The 25721-nt window shown below is 38.4% G+C and overlaps 1 protein-coding gene across 2 annotated transcripts in view; it reads left to right on the forward strand.

Annotated features, from left to right (window-relative positions):
* Positions 1-6802, forward strand: part of ST8SIA6 (ST8 alpha-N-acetyl-neuraminide alpha-2,8-sialyltransferase 6) — a 155405-nt gene extending 148603 nt beyond the window's left edge. The window contains exon 9 of one of the 2 annotated variants that reach the window (XM_032624446.1): positions 5607-6802. The gene's annotated coding sequence lies outside the window, so the exon portion shown is untranslated. The remainder of the gene's footprint in view (positions 1-5606) is intronic. The other variant, XM_032624447.1, reaches the window with a different exon arrangement.
* Positions 6803-25721: the final 18919 nt, after the last annotated feature.

The raw sequence follows: 25721 nt of genomic DNA on the forward strand, positions 1-25721 counted from the left end.
AGTTTTTGGCTGTTACAGCTATCATGGACATTCATGCACAAGTCTTTGTGTGGGTGTATATTTTCATTTCTTTGGGGCCAATATCTAGGGTTGGAACCGCTGGGTCACATGATCTGTGCCTGTCTAATACTTTTTAAAACTACCAAACTATTTTCCAAAGTTGTTGTAACGTTTCATGTTTCTATCAGTGGTCTATACCAGTTGTAGTTACCTCACATCTTTGGTAAAATTTTGTATGGTCAATCTTTATTAATTTTAGACATTATGTTGGGTATATAGTTATTTCTCATGATTTTAATTTGAATTCCCCTTTGATTATCTTCTCAGATGTTTATTTGCCTTCTATATGTCTTCTTTGGTGACGTGTCTATTCAAATATTTCGACTATTTTTGATTGCATTGCTTTATTATGGAGTTATAAGAGAATTTTTATAAATTGCCGATACAGATCTTTTGTTAGATATATGTTTTGCAACTATTTTCTCTCAGTTTGAGATTTGCCTTTTCATTTTCTTAACAGTGTCTTTTGAACAACAAAAGTTTTTAATTTCACTAAAGTTTAATTTATGGATCTTTTAATTTTATAGTTTGTACCTCTTGTTTCAAATTTAAGAAATCTTTGACAAGCCCAAGGTCACGAAGATCCTCTCCTGTGCTTTCTTAGGTTTTACACTTACTCTTATGAACCACTCTGAGTTAATTTTGTGTGTGTGTTTATGGTGTGAAGTAAGGGTCATTGGATTTCATTTTCATAGTTGCTTAAGGTAATTAATATGAGACTTTTTTTTTTTAGAAGATGTTGGGGGTAGGAGTTTATTAATTTATTTATTTTTGCTGTGTTGCGTCTTCGTTTCTGTGCGAGGGCTTTCTCTAGTTGTGGCAAGCGGGGGCCACTCTTCATCGCAGTGTGCGGGTCTCTGATTATCGCAGCCTCTCTTGTTGTGGAGCACAGCCTCTCTTGTTGCACGTGCAGGCTCAGTAGTTGTGGCTCACGGGCCTGGCTGCTCCGCGGCATGTGGGATCCTCCCAGACCAGGGCTCGAACCCGTGTCCCCTGCACTAGCAGGCAGATTCTCAACCACTGCGCCACCAGGGAAGCCCCGAGACTTATTTTTGTTTTCAACGTGGGAGTTTAATGCTGTAGATTTTCCTCCAAAAGCTGCTTTCCACAGATTTTGATATATTTTGTTCTTCATGCAGTTCAGAATACTTTGACTTTTGTTTCTTGTTTGTACCAAAAGTTATTTAGAAGTATATTATGTAGTTTCAAATATTTCTGAATTGTTCCAGATATATTACTGTAGATTATTTTAAATTAATTTCAGTGTGGTCAGCGAACATACTTTGTATGATTTTAATCCATTTAACTTTTTTGAGACTTTTATTTTTATGGACTAGAACATGGTCTTTCTTAGTAAATTTTCTGTGTGCACTTGAAAAGCATGTGTATTCTGATGTCGCTGGGTGTAGTGTTCTACTACTGTCAATTAGGTCAGGTTGGTTGATATTGTTATTTAAGTCTTCTGTATCTTGTGATTTCCTGTGTACTTGTTCTGTCAATTAATGAGAGAAGAGTGTTAAATCCTTGACTATAACTGTGGATTTAACTATTTCTTCTTGCAGTTTTATTCATTTTTGCTTTGGTTCTCTTGATAAATGACCTCATTATCATTCTGAAATTATCCTCTTTATCCCTAGTAATATTATTATTAATTTGTGTGTGTGTGTGTGTGTGTGTGTGTGTGTGTGTGTGTGTGTGGTATGCGGGCCTCTCACTGTTGTGGCCTCTCCCGTTGCGGAGCACAGGCTCCAGACTCTCAGGCTCAGCAGCCATGGCTCATGGGCCCAGCCGCCCTGCGGCATGTGGGATCTTCCCGGACCAGGGCACGAACCCGTGTCCCCTGCATCGGCAGGCGGACCCTCAACCACTGTGCCACCAGGGAAGCCCCCTAGTAATATTATTTTCTCTGAAATCTACTTTGATATTATAGCCACTCCAGCTATTTTTAATTATATAATTAGCATACCTTTTTTAGCATATCATTTTACCTTGAACTTATTTGTTTCTTTATACTTAAAGTAGTTTTCTTATAGGCAGCAAATAGTTGGGTCTTGCTTCTTTATGTAATCTGAACATCTGCCTTTTATTGATGTGTTTATATCATTTAGATTTAATGTCACACATTTTACTTCTACATATATTACAAACTGCACATATTATATTTTTGGTTTTAAACTGTCAGTTACCTTTCTAAAATTTCTTAAGGAAAATTTTTTATATTTACCCACATATTTACCATTTTCAGTACTCTTTATATTTTGTGTAGAGCTGCATTTTCATTGGGTATTATTTCTCTGAAGGATTTCCTTTAATATTTCTTGTAGGCCTGGACTGCTGGTGATAAATTCTTTCGGTTTTTATATGTTGGAAAAAGTTTTTATTTCACGATCATTAAAAAAGTGTTTTTTGCTGGATTGACAGTATATGTTCTTTCATTACTTTGAAGATGTTGCTCCACTCTCTTGTGACTTAACATTGTTTCCAATGAGAAGTTTGTTGTCATTCTTACCTTTGTTCCCATGTACGTAATGTATCTTTTTTTTTGACCAAGAGCTATGTAGCTAGTTTTATTCATAAATACATTTCATATCACTGTCACAAATTTATTTTTTTAATTAATTTTTATGGGAGTATAGTTGATTTACAATGTTGTGTTAGTCTCTGCTGTACAGCAAAGTGAATCAGTTATACATACACATGTATCCACTCTTTTTTAGATTCTTTCCCATATTGGTCACTACGGAGTATTGAGTAGAGTTGGCAAAAACTCCTCCATAATCAACATTATCTGAACTTATTTACACACCTGATGAACCCTAGCCATTTAAAAATGTATAAGAGCTAATTTTAGTGACCAAAGTCTTATATCAAAAATATTATCCGAATATTCTTTATTAATTTATTAAATTTAAAAGTTTAATTTAAAAATTTTAAGAATTTAAATTAAAAAATTTTAAAGTGCCATGGTTGGGCTTCCCTGGTGGTGCAGTGGTTGAGAGTCCACCTGCTGATGCAGGGGACACGGGTTTGTGCCCCGGTCCGGGAAGATCCCACATGCCGCGGAGCGGCTGAGCCCGAGAGCCATGGCCGCTGAGCCTGCACGTCCGGAGCCTGTGCTCTGCAACAGGAGAGGCCACAACAGTGAGAGGCCCGCATACCAAAAAAAAAAAAAAAAAAGGTGCCACGGTCTTAAAGTTAACAAAAGAGCTATAAATTACACATTCATTCAAACACAATTTTTTTTAAAACGTCTTTATTGGAATATAATTGCTTTACAATGGTGTGTTATGTTAGTTTCTGCTGTATAACAAAGTGAATCACCTATATGTATGTATATATCCCCATATCCCCTCCCTCTTGCGTCTCCCTCCCACCCTCCCTATCCCACCCCTCTAAGGGGTCACAAAGCACCAAGCTGATCTCCCTGTGCTATGCAGCTGCTTCCCACTAGCTATCTATTTTACATTTGGTAGTGTATATATGTCCATGCCACTCTCTCACTTCATCCCAGCTTACACTCCCCCCTCCCCATGTCCTCAAGTCCATTCTCTACATCTGCATCTTTATTCCTGTCCTGCCCCTAGGTTCTTTAGAACCTTTTTTTTTTTTTAGATTCCATATATATGTGTTAGCATACAGTATTTGTTTTTCTTTCTGACTTACTTCACTCTGTATGACAGTCTCTAGGTCCATCCACCTCACTACAAATAACTCAATTTCACCTTTTTTTTATGGCTGAGTAATATTGCATTGTATATACATGCCACATCTCCTTTATCCATTCATCTGTTGATGGACACTTAGGTTGCTTCCATGTCTTGGCTATTGTAAATAGAGCTGCAGTGAACATTATGGTACATGACTCTTTTTAATTATGGTTTTCTCAGGGTATATGCCCAGTAATGGGATTGCTGGGTCGTATGGTAGTTTTATTTTTAGTTTTCTAAGGAACCTCCATACTGTTCTCCATAGTGGCTGTATCAATTTACATTCCCACCAGCAGTGCAAGAGGGTTCCCTTTTCTCCACACCCTCTCCAACATTTATTCTTTGTAGATTTTTTGATGGTGGCCATTCTGACTGGTGTGAGGTGATACCTCACTGTAGTTTTGACTTGCATTTCTCTAATGATTAGTGATATTGAGCATCTTTTCATGTGTTTGTTGGCAATCTGTATATCTTCTTTGGAGAAATGTCTATTTAGGTCTTCTGCCCATTTTTGGATTGTGTTGTTTGTTTTTTTGATATTGAGCTGCATGAGCTGCTTGTAAAGTTTGGAGATTAATCCTTTGTCAGTTGTTTCATTTGCAAATATTTTCTCCCATTCTGAGAATCGTCTTTTCATCTTATTTATAGTTTCCTTTACTGTGCAAAAGCTTTTAAGTTTCATTAGGTCCCATTTGTTTATTTTTCTTTTTATTTCCATTTCTCTAGGAGGTGGGTCAAAAAGGATCTTGCTGTGCTTGTTGTCATAGAGTGTTTTGCCTATGTTTTCCTCTAAGAGTTTTAGAGTATCTGGCCTTACATTTAGGTCTTTAATCCATTTTGAGCTTATTTTTGTTTATGGTGTTAGGGAGTGTTCTAATTTCATTCTTTTACAAGTAGCTGTCCAGTTTTCCCAGATCCACTTATTGAAGAGGCTGTCTTTTCTCCCATAATGTATCTTTTTTCTCTCTGGTTCCTTTTAATTTTTTTTTCTATCACTAGTTTTAAGCACTTTTATTAGTATGTGACTTGGTATAATTTTCTTTAAGTTTTTTGTACTTGAGTTTCTTTGAGTATCTTGCATCTGTGGACTTATAGCTTTCATCACATTTGGAAAGTTCAGGCAATTATTTTCAAATATTTTTTCTGTCTTACCTCCTCCTTTATTTTTCTGGTCTGTTTTTCATTTTCTGTAGTTTCTATTCCTGCATCTTCAAAGTCACTAATTTTTTTGTTTTATAGTGTCTAAACTGGTATTAATCCCATCCAGGATGTTTTTCATTTTAAACACTGTAGAAGTTCTGTTTGTGTCTTTTTATACCTTCCATGTCTATATTTAGTATGCATATATATTTATCTTCTTGAACATGTCAGATATAACTGTTTGTGTCTTTTTGTACTAATTCTGTCATCTGTGTAATTCTTGAATCTGTTTCTACTGATAGATTTTTCTCCTCAGTGTGAGTTGTATTTTTCTGCTTCTTCAAACATCTGGTGATTTTTTTAATTGAATGCCAGATATTGTAAATTTTACTTTTGTGTGTGTTCAATATTTTGCGATCCTGTAAATATCTTAAGATTTGTTCTGGGAAGCAATTGAGTTACCTGTAAACAGTTTGTTCCTTTTAGAGGCTTACTTTTAGTCTTTGTTAGTTGGAATCATAGCAGCGCTATCCTAGAGCAAATTTTTTCTCACACTGAGGCAATACCCTTATGAACACCCTACTCAGTGTCCTATGAATTACAAGATTTTCCTTTATGTTTGGTGGGGACATGAATTATTCCTGGCCTTTTTAAGTTTCAGGAATTTTTCCTTCTCTTTCCTGGTGATTCTTTTCCCAGATTCAGGTAGTTTCCTCACTTAAATGTGCTTGTCATTCCTCAGCTGAAGACCAGAAAACCCCCTGCAGAGATTTCTCTCCATGAAGCCTTCTCCACTCAATATGTACCTTGGCATCCACAGACTCCTAGATCTATAACCTCTATTCTCAGAGACCACTGGACTCTGCCTGAGTTTCCCCTCCCTGTGCTGTGGCCTGGAAACCATTTGGCAGTAAGTTAGGGCAATTGTAGGACTCAACTCGTTTGCATCCGCTTTTCTCAGGGATCACCATCCTGAGCTGCCTAATGTCCAAGTGTCTGAAAACCATTGTTTCATTCATGTTGTCTGCTTTTTTTTTTTTTTTAAGTTGTTTCAGGTAGGAAGCTAAATCCAGTACCTGTTACTCTATCTTAACCAGGAGGAGTAATTCGATATGATTTTATTTCTATGTTTGCCACCTGTCTTTTCTTGGAGTTGCTGGAAATGTCTTTGAGGATTTCCCTTTGCCCATCTGAAATTTGGACCTGCTTTTTAAAACCCAGTATTCTATAATAGACTACCAGATGTCAGTGAGATCCCTTGGAACTAGTTTTATTATGTGAATGTAATTAACATATTTAATTTAGGGCTTACTATACACTTGGCACCTATACAAGAAATTGGCTTACGTTATCTTATTAAAACCTGAGTCTGTGAGGTAGATTATATTATCTCCATTTGATATATAAGAAAACGGGCTAAGAGAGGCTAAGAATCTTGCCCAATGTTATATAGTATGCAGGTGTCAGAGCCAGTTTTCAAATTTAGGTTGTATACCCAAAGCTTGTATGTTTAATCAATATTTTAACCTCTCTTTAGCTTTATTATTGTTGATATTGTTTCGTTTGGGGAAATAAGATTATCTGAAATTTTTAGATTTTAGAATTTTACCTTCATTACATTGGGTCATTTTTAATTGTCTTATTCTTCTCAATAAATTCTAAATTTTAACTTTTCTAAATTAAGGAATTACGATTCAAGCTTACATTATAAATTTTTATATATTCTACTATATTCATTTTAAAGTTTATTGAGAAGTATCCAGTATGTTAAATTCCCCTGAGTTCTTTTTGAAATGAGCATTTAATGTGATAAATTAATTTCTTTTATCAGCCTGATTCTGTTTTATTTGTTTTGAGATGTGTGTATGTACTTGTGTTGTGAAATCCAATAAAGTACCAATGGCATTATTATTCTATTCCTTGTCTTTTGGGACCTCAAGGAGATTCAGAATCCTTACCTCAGCTATATCATTGGCAGAGGGAATAAATGGGATTTGGGGTTAACCTTTATAATTAGTCCTATCCCTGGGAAGCATGGGCTTCAAGGGGGACAGGTGTGTACCTGAGCAAATTCTGGGTTTTGTTGGGAAGGAGGAAGAAAAGATTTTGGATGGGCGTCTAACCGTATTTGCTACAAGCAATTTTCTCTGTGTCACTCACCTACGAAGTGATTGAACTAGAGTGTGAGCCCAAGTAGTTGTGACTCCAAATTCTATGATCTTTCTCTCAAGCCCTAGAGACTTTTAGTATGCCATTCTGCTGATCATAGAGAAAATACACTGTGTGACATTAAAAAAAAATTTTTTTTTTGTATAATCAGTTACTAGGGATTGAACGCATTCACTTCAGAAGCAATTGTTACGTTAATGACTCCTTTTCCATTTTCATTTTGGGCACTGATCCCTCTTCTCTATTCATCAAAAAGTAGTGTGGAGGCTCCCGTACTCTTATTTGTTTTACTTGTAAGACAATGACTTGATTAATTTTCATCAAATACGTGAAATGAAATGTTTCGTGTGTGAAGTCTTAGAAATAGCTATGAAGACTTTTTACCTTAGAGTAGACTTTCTGTGCTTCCTGATCTTTGGGTAAATAGAGTGATATTTTAACAATTTTGTCTAAAGAGCCCAAACCTGATGGTTTCCCAGAACGATATTTACCCATTAATTATTTACCCAAGTTGCTCTTGAATCATGAAATTCCCTATATGGTAGTTACGTTCACAGAGTCTAGTTATAAACATCTCTGAAGAGAAAGCTTTCTTCCATTTAGCATCTGAGGCAATGAACTAAGGCAATAGTTCATTGAAAGTTTATTCTTAATAATAGTATGTCCTGGTTCACCCAGATAGTCCCAGTTTATCCCCCTTTATTCTCAAAAGTGTCCAGTTTGAATGGTAACATAGTACCAGGTTCTTGGAAATTAGAATTTCTTACACAGGATTCGGTGGGGCTGTAAACCATATACTTTAGTCCAAAGTTTAAAGTTCGGGTTTTAAAATCTTAGAGATGTAATGTTTCCACCTCTCTGGAATATTATTCCAGTGACAAAAAGGATGGTGCACATGTTCTGGAACAGACATTAGAGGGGGTTATGTAACATTGTGAATGTACTTAGTGCCACTTACATGTACAATTTAAAATAATCAAAGAGTTAAATTTTAAATGAACATTATATCATAAGCAATTTAGTATATGTAAGAAAAAAGACATATTAAAAATGGACTTGGAGAGGAGGGAAGGAATTCTCCAGGGCTGCTGCTGGCACTGGGGCAGCTCATCACCTGAGATTCAAGAGAGCCATGGTACCTGGTCCCACTGGAGTGTAAAGTTCACAAGAATTGCTTGGCTTTTGAGTGCTTGTTGTCTCCACGGAGAATGGATTTTGTTTTCTGAATGTGTAGCTCGCTCTCTAGACAAAGACATAATTAGAAGGTTATGCCGTCATTTGCAATACTCCCTGAGTCCATTCTAATACCAGCTTTCTTTTGGGGCTGTGAATATATTTAATCTCCTTTTCCTGTGCTAAGAAATGTGGATAGAGGTACCTGTCCCATCATAGATTAATGGAATACTGTTAATGGAATACCATCATAGATTAATTTGCTCAGTGTTTTAAAGGCAGAGAACCTATGCTTTTAACTTTTTAACATACTTAACTCTCGTCAGTTTGTCAAAATATTTCTAGGTGGGATTAAAGGTAGACATTGAAGTTGCTCTCATGAGGGTAAGGAGAATGATCCATTGTATGAAAAAAGCACCGGTCTTAAATATAATGCTGGTACCAGCTTACTCGAGAGGAGGTGTTGATACTATTTTCCCCACCACCTTTTGACACAGTGATAGCAGTAAATGGCTTCATTGACAGTAAATGCCAAAAACAATTATTAACATTTCGACTCTATCTAGGAAAACTTCAGGAAACATTTCTTTGCTTCCTGTGTGTGTCTGTCTCTTCTGTTTTTGTTTTTGAGAAACTGCTAAAAATTCCGCGGTTTCGAAGTAAATTTTAACGTCTGATAAATTTCCCATGCATTCAGTCCCATTTCGTAAGTATCTTTGGATGTATGTAGTTGTTTTATAATTAAACAGAGCACTTCAGTGATAACCTGCTTTATAATGTTTGCAGTTACAAAAGTTGGATGTCGTTGAGCACTGATGATTTTTTAATAAGATAGCATCAGCATACTTCATTATCATAGTGGATGGCATGTAGGTAGGTCCTCAGCTACTTCCAGCTGGCCAAAACCAAAATGCGTGATCGAGCATGAATAGAAAATAACGTTTAAGATTTGTGTCATTACTGCCTTTTCTGAGTTATCATCCCTTTGAGTTCTTTGACGTTGCTACCAGTATCATTCTCATTTTGCAGATGAGAACAGAGGTTTCAAAACAGCAAGGAACTTGAACTAGATTCTACAGCTGAGAAGCAGAAGGCTAGAGAAACTACTTTTTAAAATCTTTTTATTTTGAAATATTTCAGTTTACAGAAAGTTAGCAGAAATAGTATAATGAGTACCCCAGTGACCCTTCACGTGGAACCAACTGTTGATCTAAGGGTAAAGTGAAGATCTCATGATCCTTTGCCCCGAGTCAGCATGTATTTTCTAAGAACCAGCACAATTTAATTAGTAATGGACTTCAGGAAACAAATTTCCTTCTTAACTAATATGCTAGATTGTCTCCCCAGTCTAGATGAAGAACAAGATTGTTACTTACATATATAACCACTGAGTCTGTGCACAGAGTTTGTTCCTGAGAATAACGTTTTCTACTTTTGTTTTCTAGTTTTTGCTGTCCTTTGGCATATTTATAGTCAGTGAGTGCTGTTGTGAGTTGTCAGTAAACGCAGTCTAAGAACTGATCACAAAGTTCTTATTATTATCATTCATTTTGAGTGGTGTTTTAACAGCCTATATGGCCTTTGGATGCAAATGAGGAGACAGAGTAAGAGACGGGAGTCCTCAGCTTTCCTCTCCCACAGCTTTATTCAATAAAGTTACTGCTGTGAATCCAAACAGAATCCCTGAGTCTTCAAACATCTCCACCTCCTCTATGCTTTCAGAAAATGTTATCGTCATTCATTCTGTCACAGGCTTTCTGAGGGTGATGACGAAAGACTGGAAGGTTTTACGTTTCCCCCATCTTCACTCCCCTTCCAGAAAGGTGTGCCTGCTTTAAATACTTCCTTGAGCCGGGATCTCTGAAAACTCTTAAGGCATGTGTTCTAGGATGTTTTCCTTCTGCTCCATAGCGTATGTTGGAACTAGTGAATTGTGACCCTTGTGACTTCATACAATGTCCTGAGTCAGCCACACACTTACTGCATTTTGTGATCTCTTGACATTGGCACCATTGCAAAGGCAACTCCCCACAGAATTCATCACAAGTGACAAATTTGGCTTTTATTTCAAGATCCTCAGTTGATACACAGTAAAAGTGCCTGTATGATATCAGATGCTTGGAAGTGTGAGCTGTCAGTCTCTGAGATACATGGGATTGTAAAGCACCTTTTGTTTAATAGTGCATAGCATGAAACGGCATTTAAAAAAAATATTTTACCGAAGTATAGTTGATTTACAATGTTGTGTTCATTTCTGCTGTCAGCAAAGTGATTCAGTTTTATATATATATATATATATTCTTTTTCATATTCTTTTCCATTACACTTTATTACAGGATATTGACTATAGTTCCCTGTGCTATACAGTAGGATCTTGTTGTTCATCCATCCTATATATACTAGTTTGCATCTGCTAATCCCACACTCCCACTCCATCCCTCCCCCACCCCTCCCCCTTGGCAACCACAAGTCTGTTCTCTATGTCTGTGAGTCTGTTTCTGTTTTATAGATAAGTTCAGTTGTGTTGTATTTTAGAGTCCACATATAAGTGATATCATGTGGTATTTGTCCTTCTCTTTGTGACTGACTTTGCTTAGTATGATCATCTTTAGGTCTATCTATGTTGCTGCATGAAGTGGCATTTCTGACACTAAACGTAACATCAGTCTTTCCTCAGACGCTTCATACAAGGTAGATTCCTGAGGAGACAGTGATCGGACATATTTTTCATATATGTAAGATCTCAAAGCTTAAAACTGTCGCATTCTTTGAGTTTCCAGTGTTTCTATTCTATATCAGATCCACTGAAGTTATGGACATGACTCCCTCCCCCTAACTGGCAATCTGCCAGGTCTCAGCAGAGATCTCAGGGATGCATGCTTGTAGGGGTTTGCTGTCCTCACTCTAAAGTTCTTTACTTTATTCCCCCCAAAATCAGCAAACCAGGGAAGAGTATTTTGTGAAAGACAAGAAGAAACAAACCAACCAAAAAAAAAGGGACATTTTAGAAGCAAGGTAGCACTTGGAATAATTTTAGATACAGCTAATTATTTCTTCAAGTTGCCTTTAAAACTTTTGGAAGTAATTGGCTCTAAGCTGTAAATATATATATATTTTTTCTTCAATATTAAATGATCTAAGAGCTAAAATTAGTCCAAACTTGAGGAAATGAAGAATTCGAACTAAAATAAGAGAGCATATTGTTTTTTTACTGTTAACTTTGTCTTAAGATGAGACATGTGATACCGTTTCATGCCAAATAACCATACGTAGTTCAACTCCTGGCACTTCATGATAAGGACACTCTTTTAGAAAGCTGTCTTTGATGGTCCAATGCCATTTTCCTCCATTTCCTATCAGCTGACTTCTGAAATGTGTTGAGGTTTTGGTTCTCAAATGTGATTGATAGAAAACAAGTTTGTTTTTTGTTTTTGTTTTTTTTCGGTACGCGGGCCTCTCACTGCCGCGGCCTCTCCCGTTGCGGAGCGCAGGCTCCGGACGCGCAGGCTCAGCGGCCATGGCTCATGGGCCCAGCCGCTCCGTGGCATGTGGGATCTTCCCGGACCGGGGCACGAACCCGCGTCCCCTGCATCGGCAGGCGGACTCCCAACCACTGCGCCACCAGGGAAGCCCGAAAACAAGTTTTTTAAACGTAGCATTGTTTTATAAGAGAATTAGTGTCCCTTTCATTAATTTGCCAGAAACTAGTAGAATGTCTGTTATGGGCTGCTTATAGGGATAGAAATATGGGACAGTTTGTTCTTTAAAAATTCAGATTCTAGCAGAAGGACTCGCTTGTTAAAGAATTACAACATAATGCAGTGAAACACTCAGAGAGCTCTAGAAACACAGGAGAGGTGCCCTAACTATGCCTGGTTGCTGTTTGGTAGCTGAAGGTCTAAAATCCATGGAAAGGCACATGCCCAGGTATAGGCACAGGTTATAGACTCTTGCCAACCTTAATTTTACTGCTTTAATACTTGTTAGCAGCACAGGTGTTTTGTGTCTTTTCAAAATGAACTGATTTTAATCCTACCCCTTAAAGAGGGTCTCTGGTATAGGTTTCACTTTCTTAAATTATTTTTTCTCCTCTCCCTTTATGACCCTCAGTTTCCTCATCTCCAATGTGAGAAAAATAAAAGTCAGGACCACCACGAATGGCTTTGGAGGCTGTTTGCACAACTCCAAGAGGCACCATTTACATGGACCAATGTGTGAGTGGCGCCCCCTGGAGTTTGCAGCTGTTATTAATAGTACTTACAGCGCTGTGGGGAGGATTTTTTTTTTACCAAGGTGGAATCCAACTTTTTAAAATTGAAGTATTGTTGATTTACAATATTAGTTTCAGGTGTATAACAGTGATTCAGTATTTTTACAAATTATACTCCATTAAGTTATCACAAGATAATGGCTATAATTCTCTGTGCTGTACAATATACCCTTATTGCTTATCTATTTAATACATAGTAGTTTGTATAAATCTTTTTTTAAATAGCTTGCTTAATCCCCTACCCCTGTCTTTTCCCTCTCCTCTTCCCTCTCCCCACTGGTAACCACTAGTTTGTTTTCTATATCTGTGGGTCTGTTTCTGTTTTACTATATATATTCGTTTTATTTTTTAGATTTCACATATAAGTGGTATCATATAGTATTTGTCTTTCTCTGTCTGACTTATATACAGTATATATATATATATATACTTATATACAGGAGGTATAATACTCTCCAGGTCCATCCATGTTGCTGCAAATGGCAGAATTTCATTCTTTTTTACGCTGAGTAATATTCTATTGTATCTATATAACACATCTTCCTTATCCATTCATCTGCTGATGGACACTTGGGTTGCTTCCATATCTTGAATCTTGTAAATAGTGATGCTGTAAACGTTGGGGTGCATGTATCTTTTTGAAGATTAGTGTTTTGATGTTTTCCTGATACCTACCCAGAAGTGGAATTGCTGGATCATAGCTGTTTTCAGTTTTCTGAGGAGCCTCCACACTGTTTCATGGTGGCTGCACCAATTTAAATTCCCACCAACACAGTGCATAGAGGATCTCTTTTCTCCACACCCTCTCCAGCATTTGTTATTTGTGGTCTTTTTGATAATAGCCATGCTGACAGGTATGAGGTGATATCTCATTGTGGTTTTGATTTGCATTTCTCTAGTGACATTGAGTATCTTCTCATGTGCCTGTTGGCCATCTGTATGTCTTCTTTGGAAAAATGTCTATTCAGGTCTTCTGCCCATCTTTTGTTTGGGTTATTTGTGGGGTTTTTTGGATAATGAGTTGTATGAGCTCTTTATATATTTTGGATATTAACCCCTTGTCGGTCATATCATTTGCAGATATTTTCTCCCATTCCAGAGGTTGTCTGTTTGTTTTGTTGATGGTTTCCTTTGCTGTGCAGAAGCTTTTAAGTTAAATTGGATCCCATTTGTTTATTTTTGCTTTTACTTATTTTGCCTTAGGAGACGTATCCAAAAATATCACTGTGATTTATGTCAAAGATTAAATGATCTGTGTAAAGTGGTAAGCAAAGTGGTGAGCACATAAGGATTCAATATGTGTAGCCATTGCTGCTATCATTATATTATTATTATTTCACATACATTCTTTTTATATCCTTTAAAAATGTGAAACGGAGATCTGTCAGTGAAGAAATCCTGAAAGCTGATGATATGCAAACATAATTTCTAATGAGATAAAGCCAATATTATTTATTTAAAGAGATGTCACTGCAATTATGTTTTCACTGCAATTAATCATGACAACATTGTAAAGTGTCTTATACCTTTTTTTTTGGTATATAAATGATTGTCTTCTTTATTTCCAAGTAGAGGAATTTTAGTAGGTACCCTGAGCTTCTCCTACACTATTTTTGTTACGGTATAATCGACCCTATGATAGCTGCTTCTCATAGGTTTTAGGAATCTATACTTGAATTAAGTTATTTTTCAAAATAAATGAATAGTAACTCGCCTCAAAGACATATTAGGATGACTGGGTTTTTAAAATATTAATGTTTTGTAAGAGACAAAATGCATTGGCGCTTGCTTTTAAAATATAAATCTGATATTGTTAAAATATTTCAGTAACTATGCTTTGTGCTTAAATCCTTGAAGAGCTATGAAAATGCATTTGCTTCATTATTGATCGTTTCCTTACAACTCTGTACCCATTATTGATATTTTAGTAGCTGTGTTTCATAATAATAAAGATACGCTGAACACATTTTCGTGCTTTCATTTTTTGATGTAAATTCTAAAACAGCATATTTGTCTTACGAATTTCTCCAGGTATTTAATTTCAGGGACTGTTGCTAGGTAGAATTTACATTTCAGGAAATTTCTGACATGAAGCACATGCGCTTTTATCAGAAAATTATAAGAAAAAGTTAAATGAATTGGGACTATTAAATACTGATATAGGGTAAAGATAAGCAAGTACAATCAACAAACCTCAAGATGTGTAATGGTTTAAGAAATACTGGTTTATTTCTAATTTTTTTGTAAAGTCAATAGTGGGTGTTCCTTCCTACACTGTTGGTAGGAATATAAATTGGTATAGCCCCTACAGAAAACAGTATGGAGGTTCTTCAGAAAGCTAAAACTAGAGTTGCCATATGATCCTTCAATCCCACTCCTGGGCATATACCCTGAGAAAACTGTAATTCAGAAAGACATGCACCCTATGTTCATTGCAGCACTATTCACAATAGCCAAGACATGGAAACAGCCTTAATGTCCATCAACAGATGACTGGATAAATATGGATAAAGAAGATGTGGTACATATATACGGTGGAATACTACTCAGCCATAAAAAAGAATGAAATAATGCCATTTGCAGCAACATGGATGCACCTAGAGATGATCATACTAAGTGAAGTAAGTCAGAAGGAGAAAGACAAATGTTATATATCACTTATAGGTGGAATCTAAAATATGACACAAATGAACTTATCTGTGAAACAGAAGCAGACTCACAGACATAGAGAACAGACTGGTGGTTGCCAAGGTGGGGTGGGGGAGGGATGGAGTGGGAGTTTGGGATGAGCAGATGCCAACTGCAGATGCCAACTATATATAGGATGGATAAACAGCAAGGTCCTACTGTACAGCACAGGAAACCATATTCAATATCCTGTGATAAACCACAATGGAAAAGAATATGAAAGTGAATGTATATATGTATATAACCGAATCACTTTGCCGTACAGCAGAAATTAACACAACCTTGTAAATCATCTATACTTCAATAAAATAAATTCTACAAATATAGTAGGTGTTCCTGATTGGTAGGAAACTCACCTCCAAGTGGTAATTCTAAGACTCTGACTCACTGCGTTTTGTGTTTTGCTGTCTTCAACACATGATATCGAAATTTGTCCATCTACGTATATTCAGCAAAAAAGAAACAAACATGGAGAAGTACAGTTTTGAGTATTTTTTATGGGCCAGATATAAATATGGTGCCCAGCACTTTTGCTCACATATCATCGGATGGTGACCTGGTCATACCTAACTGCACAGAAGGATAAGAAATGTCATCCTTGTTTTTAGGAAGGAGAGAGGTTGAGGTGAGCAGCAGAAAGTCCCTAAAAATCAGACATCTTTTGGGCACACTTTTTTTCCACACATGGAACACACTGTCTCCCCAAAGAGGACAACCCAAAGCATCATATATATAGTGGGTACTGTGGAATTCCTCTTTGGTGGATGTATTGCTTTTTTAAAAAAATTAATTTATTTATATGGTTGCACCGGGTCTTAGTTGCGGCAGGCGGGCTCCTTAGTTGCAGCTCGCCAGCTCCTGAATTGTGGCACCTGGTCTCCCTAGTTGTGGCATGCAAACTCTTAGTTGCGGCATACGTGTGGGATCTAGTTCCCTCACCAGGGATCGAACCCGGGCCCCCTGCATTGGGAGCATGGAGTCTTATCCGCTGCGCCACCAGGGAAGTCCCAGATGTATTGCTTCTGTAGTCCACTTCCTACTTGTGTAAATTGAGGAGATGGAGGACAATGTTAAGGAGTGAGCGATCAAGGGCATTCTTTTATTCTGGGCTCATAATATTTCTCTGGCACTGTGATTCCTTCCAAAACTTAAGAAGCCTCTGATTTTTTTTTACTTCCAGTCCGTTTTTTGTGTTAGGAACCAAACCCACGTTCTTTCCTCGATGTAATCATCAAGACTAATTTTTTTCGCTTCCTCTGTGGCCTCTTTCTCTCAACTTTTTGGGGTTCCCTGAAGGCCATGAGAAGCAGATGTAGCAGGCTGGAAAGGCTTGTTAGGCTGAACCAGATATTTGGCAAAGCTGATACTGCATCAACTGGGAAAGCAGACCAAGTACCTGCTGAAGGCCTAGCTCCAAGGCAAGAACTAGGAAAACAGTATTAGGAGTGTTGGTTGTTGTCACTTATATTTAGCAAAGGATCACGAGAAAGAGAGGAGCTCCGGTGAGAACCGGCTGGTTTGAGACACAGACGGCAGGGAATAGAGTGAGATCGTACATCTGGTGACTCGAAAGATGGGAAAGCCCCTGCTTTTGGACCCTATGCAAGCAGTGATAAGGCCCAAAGATTTTTTCTACAGTTGCCACTAGCCAAACATCATGATTTTAAAGTATTGAATGAAGCTGCTGGCTTCTCAGTTTTAGGTGAAACTTGTCACATTCATAAATATAACTTGTAATCCCCAGTTTATTTAGTGATTGTATAAATAGCATAAGCATACGATGGAATCTAACGTAATCTTCATTAGATGCTATTCAACTGCCCTTATCAGTAATCTAAATTCGGTAAGTGATGAAAATGTATTATCGTCATCTACGCGCACACACACGCACACAAGATCCCAGTGGCCCATTAGCCGTACCACTGAGAAAGCATATTCTGGGTTACTAGGAAAGTATGTTAGCATAAATTAAAACAACTGTGTTTTCTACCAATTTACTACTCTTTTCCTCTAGTAACATACTTTAAAACCTCTCTCCAGTGTTTGTCTTTACCGCAAGTGTATTCCCGTTTTACTCATAGGGAAAGTGACAGTAACAATGGCCATGATTTCTTGGATGTAATTGAGCTGTTTGACTTAAATCACAATGCTCACAATTCCCTCATATATAGCTACTACTATTTCTATAGTGGATGTGGTTATTTGGATTTTATTGGCAGGAAATTCACATTAAATCTAAAACAGAAGAGGGAAAATGACTGCGATGTACGGTCTCCCTCAAGAGCAATTTGGACGTGTGTGAGAGTTAAAGTAAGAAGTGGAAAGCCGTTGGGTACCCAGACAGCCATTTCTTCAGTCTTTGCTCCCTGGTTCTGAATGACATTGACTTGATATTCCTCTCCCTGGCTCCTAGTTTCCTTTCTCTTTGCTGTCTTTCTCCGCTTCCCCTTGCATGTGCTACCCCACCATTCTCTGGGTCCAGCCTCAAGCAGAGACTTGTTGACTGGTACTCCATCTGAATGATAACTTCTAGAGTGGAAATCGGATGGTCCGGGTTTCGGTCAAGTATCCACTCCAGGCATTAGCCCCAAGTATGACCACTGATGCCCCAGTTTGAGGAGGGGCCTTGAAGCGGGGAGGGGTGTGCTCTGAAGAAGAGTGCTGTCCGGGGCTAGCAGACACCGTAAAGATGTGCGCTACAATGACATTCTTAAAATAAGGAAACTGAGACACCGAGAAGGTAATGATTTAGCCAGAGCTGCTAATAAGAGAAGCCAGCAGGACTTCAACTCAGGTCCTTGTACATCCAGATCTCATATTGTTACGTTTTGCTACCAGCTTACTCTGTAGAGGATGAATCAGCAGTTCTCTGAATCACTGTCTCTGCTTTCACTGTCTCTGCTTTCACTGTCTCTGTTCGGGTGTATATAAATCCTTAATGAATAGATAGTCCATTATGGTCAGAATAATAATTATTAGAGTTCTTAATCATTTTTCAATGACCTGGTCTTCTCCTTTAGGATGTCTCCAACACTCATACATGCTGAAGATATAAAGTAACACCTTCAAGTCTTTCTAGTCATTTATTTTCCCATTAAGTTCAGTTTATTTCCCAGAAATTCAGTGCCAACAATGTTTAATTCATCCGTAGGCAGAAATCTGAGACCCCTCGAGTAGATGACGTGGTCCCACATGGAGGCTGGTTGTTGATTATTGTTGGAGCTTTGTGATCCTCTTTTACCGCCGACGTGAAGGAATGCACTTTGAACCATCTGGTTTCCTAGTTAGGAGACTACTCTTCTGCAAGGGAAAGTTAAGGTGAACAGAGGGTGACATATTTGCTGTCATCAGCAAACAAAGATTTTATGATTCTGGGAACACAAAAGTAAGAAGGGGAATACCAGGTAAAGGATTGGGTTCAGAAACGTTTCCACTTGTAATCCAACGAGGAGAGAAGTGATTCTGCTCCGTGGTGCTTAAACCTGTCTAGATGGAAACAGGCTGTCCTATAAAATCAGCATGAATTCATATATACAGTGGCTTTTTGATACGGATTTACTAGCCTGTAGGGCCCTCTAGGGACTGCACTGTCATCTCCAAAGCCCGAGTCAATCAGACCCACAAAGGAGAGGTGAAACAATGTTTCAGGCCACGCAGGTCTTCGCCTCAATCTTGCCATGGAGAGATTTTCTTCAGTGTTATTTGACTTCATTCACTAAGTGCATAACAAATATTTGAGGGGTGAAGGAAGGGAGCACAGTCATATCTTCTTAAAGGATGATGATTTTTTAGCTGAGAATAGCTATCAGGGGACAGACTTTCATAATCACCACCATCTCCTCATGCACTGTGGCTAAATCAGATTTGCTCTCCTGAAACAAAGGATTAGCAGAACTGCAGGTGCTGAAATAGCAATTTGATGTCAGCTTCAGTTTTCTGCAGTTTAGAAGAGGTGAGAGTAGGGCTTCCCTGGTGGAGCAGTGGTTAAGAATCTGCCTGCCAATGCAGAGGACACGGGTTCGAGCCCTGGTCCGGGAAGATCCCACATGCCGCGGAGCAACTAAGCCCCAACTACTGGAGCCCGCGTGCCTAGAGCCCGTGCTCCACAACAAGAGAAGCCACCGCAGTGAGAAACCCGCGCACCACAACGAAGAGTAGCCCCTGCTCGTCGCAGCTACAGAGAGCCTGCGTGCAGCAACGAAGACCCAACGTAGCCAAAAATAAATAAATAAAATAAAATAAATTTGAAAAAAATTGAGAGCAATGTACTTTAAAAAAAAAGGGGTGGTGGTGAGAGTCGGCACTCTACAGAACGCAGGGTGTCCAGTCAAATGCAGAATGCTGACAGCTGTCTGGAAATGGATCTGCTCTAATAGATGATTCTTTCTTGTACACAGAATGCTACTAACAAGCTCCAAACTCAGATTGTCTAACAATTGGCACAGCTACTTCTTAGATTGCCATATTGGGACTCATTAAGAATTAATCCACACTCTCCAGATTGCAAACTGGTGGTTTAGGGTAGTAGGAATTTGCAGCTTCTGATTTTCAGAGATTTCCGAAGATGTTTTGCTTTGCACTGGGCTCAGTGCTCCTTTGTGGTTCACAGGAAAATGACATTCTCACCTCCGAGAAGTGGGGACAGTTTTACACCCTCAAATAAACGTGCACTAGTGGAGATTTCTTCTATTCACTTGCTTTGGCTTTTGCTTATAAAGCCCCCAGGATTCATAAATTTCAGCTCATGTGATTTTTACTGTAGACAATTAAGAAAATTCTAGCCTGGATCTCTCTTATGAAATGGGTGTTCTGTGTTATAAATGATTTACTGGGAACTAAAAAATATTTATTGATTCATAATTTCATGATGTGATGCAAGTGATGGGGGAAAGTGAAAGAATACGTGTTTCTTTTTAAATAAAAGAGTCCTCAGTAAAAAGTTAGTTTTCTTTCCCTCCTTTCTCAGGCTGGACATTAATTCTTTGATGCTCCTGTCATTCTGAAATACAGTCGTTCAAAATAAATCTTTCTTTCCGCGCATATATGTGTGTTTGAATGTATGTAAGCCACCATCTTTGTTTTTAACTGATTCTGAATGTTACTGGCAGATCGGTCATAGTTCATGCTGCAAAGAGCCCTTTGACCAGAGTGAGTAATAGTGACACCAGATTATAAAAAAGAATAATCACTTCTTATCCTTTAATTCTTTCTAGGAAGCCTTCAGGGTGGCAGCTCTTAGTAGTTAAAAGAACAACTTTTATATTTTGGATTAAAAAGGAAAAACTAACTCTACACCACAGCAACACTGACCCAATATTATTTGAAAGGACTGTTGAGAGGGCAGATCAGTGGTTAAGAACCAGCCTGCCGATGCAGGGGACATGTGTGTGCAGCAGCCATCTGTTCTTGCAGACTGTATTTTGCGCCTACCACGGAAATATGGGCATGCCTCGTTTAATTGCGCTTCACTTCATTATGCTTCGCATAATAGATTTGCATTTTCTACAAATTGAAGGTTCGTGGCAACCCTCCATTGAGAAATTCTGTCGGCACCATTTTTCCAACAGCACTTGCTCGCTTTGAGTCTCTGTGTCATATTTGGGTAATTCTCAAAATATTTCAAACTTTTCCATTATTATTCTATTTGCGATGGTGATCTGTGACCAGTGATCTTTGATGTCACCGTTGCAAAGAGATTACAACTCACTGAAGGCTCAGGGGGTGGTTAGCATTTTTTAGCAATACTGTGTTTTTAAATTAAGGTATGTACTTTTTTTAAAGACATAATGCTGTTACACACTTAATAGACTACAGGAGAGTATAAACGTAGCTTTTCTATAAGCTGGGAAAGCAAACAATTCCTGTTACTCACTTTCTTGTGATATTTGCTTTATTGAGTGGTCTGGAACCGAACCCTCGATGTCTCTGAGGTCCGCCTGTACAAGAAAAAGTTGAATTTGGTTTATTCAAACTAGAAATATTTATCAAGTACCTTCTGTAGTCTGCATCAGCTATATATACATCTAACTTGAACTCAACCGAGTTTATCGTGTCGAGGTACATATCTTCTCTTCCTAGTTTGCTGAGAGTTTTTTTGGTGAAAGGATGTTGAATTTTGTCAGCTTTTTTCTGCAGCTAATTAGATGATCATATGATTTTTATCTTTCAGTCTGTTAATAAAGTGTATCACATGAATGGGTTTGCATATATTGAACTATCCTTGCATCTGAGGGATAAAACCCACTTAATCATAGTATGTGATCCTTTTAACGTACTACTGAATTCAGTTTGCTAGTATTTTGTTGAGGATTTTTGCATCTATGTTCATCATCAGGGATCTTGGCCTATAGTCTTCTTTTCTTGGAGTGTCTTTGTCTGGCTCTGGTTTCAGAGTAATAATGGCCTTATAAAATGGATTGGGAAGTGTTCCCACTTCTTCAGTTTTTGGAAGCGCTTGAGAAGGGTTGGTGTTAATTATTCTTTAACTGTTTGGTGGAATACACCATGAAGCCATCTGGTTGTGGGCTTTTCTTTGTTGGGAAGTTTTTGATTACCTTTATCAGTTATTCAAGGTTTCAATATTCAAGTGTATTCAAGGTTTCTATTTCTTCATGATTCAGCCTTGGAAGGTTGTATGTTTCTAGAAATTTATTTCTTCTATGTTATTCAATTTATTGGTGTGTAATTGTTTGTAATAATCTCTTAGAATCCTTTTTATTTCTGTGACATCAGTTATAATGTCTGTTCTCTTTCTTTCTTGATTAAGCTCATGAGAGTTTATCTATTTTATTGGTCTTTTGGAAGAACTGGCTTTGGGATACATTCAACCTATTATCATGTATTTTTTTCTATATCATTTTGCTATCTTAATTCCTTTTTATGCTCTTTTGTCTTTGATTTTGTTTCCAATTTCTTAAAACTAGCATTACATTTCCTTAATTTAATTTTTTCTATCATTGTGGAGGTATTTGTGTAGGAAAGTGGTAACTCAGCAGGTCTGGCCGCTTAAGCTCTGCACATTCCCAGGAAAGATCTGTCTTCAGGACTGGCCCTTGGTTGGCTGCTGGGAGATGAACTCTGAGCCTTTAGAATATTCTACCTAACCAGAATGTTTTTGCATATCTGGAACCTTAGGCCATGCATTACAGTTCAATCAGTTTATTCTAACTGTGATTTTTTGTGAATGCCTGTCTTTTGCTCTGGGAGGTTAGAGTCTGAATAGCTGAGGTCAGTCATGCAGACACTATGTGCCTTTGTTTCTGACCTTGAATAAAACCCTGGATACCAAAGTTCAAGTGAGCGTCCCTGGTTGACAGCACTTTGCATGTGTTGTCACACATCAGTGCTGGGAGAATTAAGCACATCTGTGTTACTCTACAGGGAGAGGACACCTGAAAGCTTGCACGTGGTTTCTCCTGGACATCATCCCATGCACCTTTTCCCTTTGCTGATATATATTTTTTAAATAAATAAATAAATTTATTTTTGCCTGCATTGGGTCTTTGTTGCTGCACATAGGCTTCCTCTAGTTGCGGCGAGCGGGGGCTACTCTTCATTGCGGCGCACTTCTCTTTGTTGCGGAGCACGGTCTCTAGGCACGAGGGCTTCAGTAGTTGTGGCTCGCGGGCCCTAGAGTGCAGGCTCCATAGTTGTGGCGCACGGGCTTAGTTGCTCCGCAGCATATGGGCTCGAACCCTTGTCCCCTGCATCGGCAGGCTGGTTCTTAACCACTGTGCCGCCAGGGAAGTCCCCCCTTTGCTGATATTAGTCCCTATTTTTTCCTGCAATAACTGTGAGTATGATAGTTTTCCTGAGTCCTTCTAGTGAATCATCAAGGCTGAGAGTGGTCTTATGGTCCCACTGAATACAGTTTTCACTGTGTTCCGGAGGGTTTCGAATGCAGTGACCTTCCTTTCATTGCTTTCCCTATCATTCATGATTTTGTTTTGACTGTTTTCTTCTGTCCAAGATACATTTAGAAGTAAGTTTCCTATTTCCCGAGTCACAGACGCATATTTCAATCTATTATCTCATTTTACTGGATGGTGACCAGACAACGTGGTCTTTCAAATTTCAGCTTTTGAAAATGTTTGGTTTTTTTCTCTTTGTAAAAAGTATATTCGTAATCAAACATCATTTCTTACTGTTATATGAAAATAGGATATTATTCCTTTATACTTCGGATACTCTATTTTGCCACTGTTTCTGCCCATGCACCAGAAAGATGATAATTTTTGAATACTTTGAATTTGACTTAACCCTCTCCTGTCCTCAACTCCTAGGTTTTGTTGCATTTCTAACTTTTTAGTATCAGGCTGTCATTAGCATGTTACTCACAGTTTGTGGAAGAAAGAAACTGTGCTATATATGGATCAGCTCTATCAGAGGCAGCTTGAATGATCTCTATAGCTGTTGAGAAAAGAACTGGTTGCGGGGTGGGTGAGGCTAGCTTTCTGAAAAACAGGAGAACACGCGGTGTGATGGATTCATATCACAAAGGCCGGAAAGTTCACATCCTGAGTGGTAGGTTGTTTTTCCCAAGTCTGGTGAGTTAACTTACAGCTGAAGCGAAGGAAATCAATTTCCTATAACAATGTTTTCAGGCTTTGTGGTTAAACCGTTATATTTACAAGCCTGCTTGTCAAATACTTATATTTCTCAAGGAGTCTTGTTTTTTCTCTTAATATCAGTAGATTTCAGGACAGCATCTCTTCCTGAGTTAGTTTAATCTCAAAGACCATGGACCCTTCTAGGTAGTTTCCAGCACTGTTGGGTTTGTTTATTGTTTGTTTAGAGCCTCTGGTAGTCACCAGGATGTAAATAGTTTTCATCATTCTCCTTCTTGTCTTCCTAAGAAAAGCAGTATCGACACAGCCCATGAAGACTTATGTCATCAAAGACCACTTTCCTCTCAAGCCTTCTTATCAGATAGAATTATAAATTAGATTTCTATAATTAAGGTCAGTCCAATAAATGAAGCCTCTAATTACTAATCTTCATATTCTACCACTCTTCATTTAGATTGAATGATTTATAAATTTCAAGGTTCATTACTGATCACCGTTTTCTCTTTTTCTCTTTCTGATCTCTATTCTGAACATTTGGTTGTGTGGCTAAAAGTTGTTTCTCGAATACTGTCCTTGGATGAGGTTCATGGAATATATTTTTAGAATCCTTGCATATTCATAAATAACTTATTTTCCTTGATAGGTGAATGGTATCTTAAATGGACATGTTTCTTGGATTTCAGGGGTTTTCTTTTTCCCAAAAGTCTATGGTCATCTCCCATGTTCATTCTACAGACACACTAATGCAAGTCTGGGGTGTGTGTGTGTGTGTGTGTGTGTGTGTGTGTGTGTGTGGTGTGTGTCTGTCTGTCTGTCTGTCTGTCTGAGAGAGAAAGAATTACTATATTTCCTGTCTAAAATCTTGTAAAAATTTGTTTTTAGTTTTAGACTTCAGGAATTTTGACAAGATACGCATAGGGATGCCTCCAGAATGCTCAGCTGTTGAATTCTAGACTCAGATAATGTGGTAGGTAGAAAAAGGCCTCTCAAAGGTGTCTTAATCCCCAGAACCTGTGACGATGTTATCACATCAGAATTAAAGTGGTAGATGGAATTAAGGTTGCTGATCAGTTGACCTTGAGTTTGGGTAGATTATCCTGATTGTCTGGGCGGGTCCCAGTGTAACTGCAGCGGGCTCTCCTAAGTGAATGAGGGCGGCAAGAGGGTCAGAGTCGCACAAAGACTGAAGACATTAGTACACTGCTTTGAAGATGGAGAAAGGGGGCCCTGAGCCAAGGAACGTAGGCAGCCCCTAAGATGCTGGAAAGGCAAGGGCACGGCGGATTTTCCCCAAATGCCCCCCCAACGGTTTTCGGGCCTGCGACTCCTTGATTTTTAGCCCAGTGTGACACATTTTTGGACTTCTGATTTCCAGAACTGTAACATATTCATGTTGCCTTTAGCCACTAAACTTGTGATGATTTGTTTCAGCAGCAACAGGAAACTAATACAGCTGATCTCTCATCAAGCGGAAAAAAATCCTGCCTAAGCTTTTTCCTGTTGGGCTGGTCAGAGGTTCTGTTTATATCCTCCAGGACTGCTCATGGATAACAGGCTCTGGAGAAACAGCTGGAAACTGCAGTTAGGAGGGGAGGAGACCAGGAAAGCACTCAAGTTCCAGCTTGCTCAACTTCTCACCATTTACCCTTTCAACCTTGTGTCCTGCCACCTCAAGCACAGTACCTTCCCCTTAGGCTTCATTTCTCTAGTAGAGCTGGGCTACTTACTGTTCTTTGTGTTCCTTTGTTTGAATTTGAATGTTCTATTAGGTTATAAATGTAGAGGTTGCAGACAAAAGAGAAAGAGAGAGAGAAAAGAAGTAGATCCTGAGAAACAAACAAAGCCATGGTCAGGGATAGCTTTCGTTGTCTGGGAGGTATAACACTAGTAGAACTATGGGTCAGAGAGTGTGACGTTCCCTGAACTCTACAGACTAAGAGGTCCTCT

This window comes from Phocoena sinus, chromosome 2 (assembly GCF_008692025.1).
Source record: "Phocoena sinus isolate mPhoSin1 chromosome 2, mPhoSin1.pri, whole genome shotgun sequence".
Taxonomy (NCBI): domain Eukaryota; kingdom Metazoa; phylum Chordata; class Mammalia; order Artiodactyla; family Phocoenidae; genus Phocoena; species Phocoena sinus.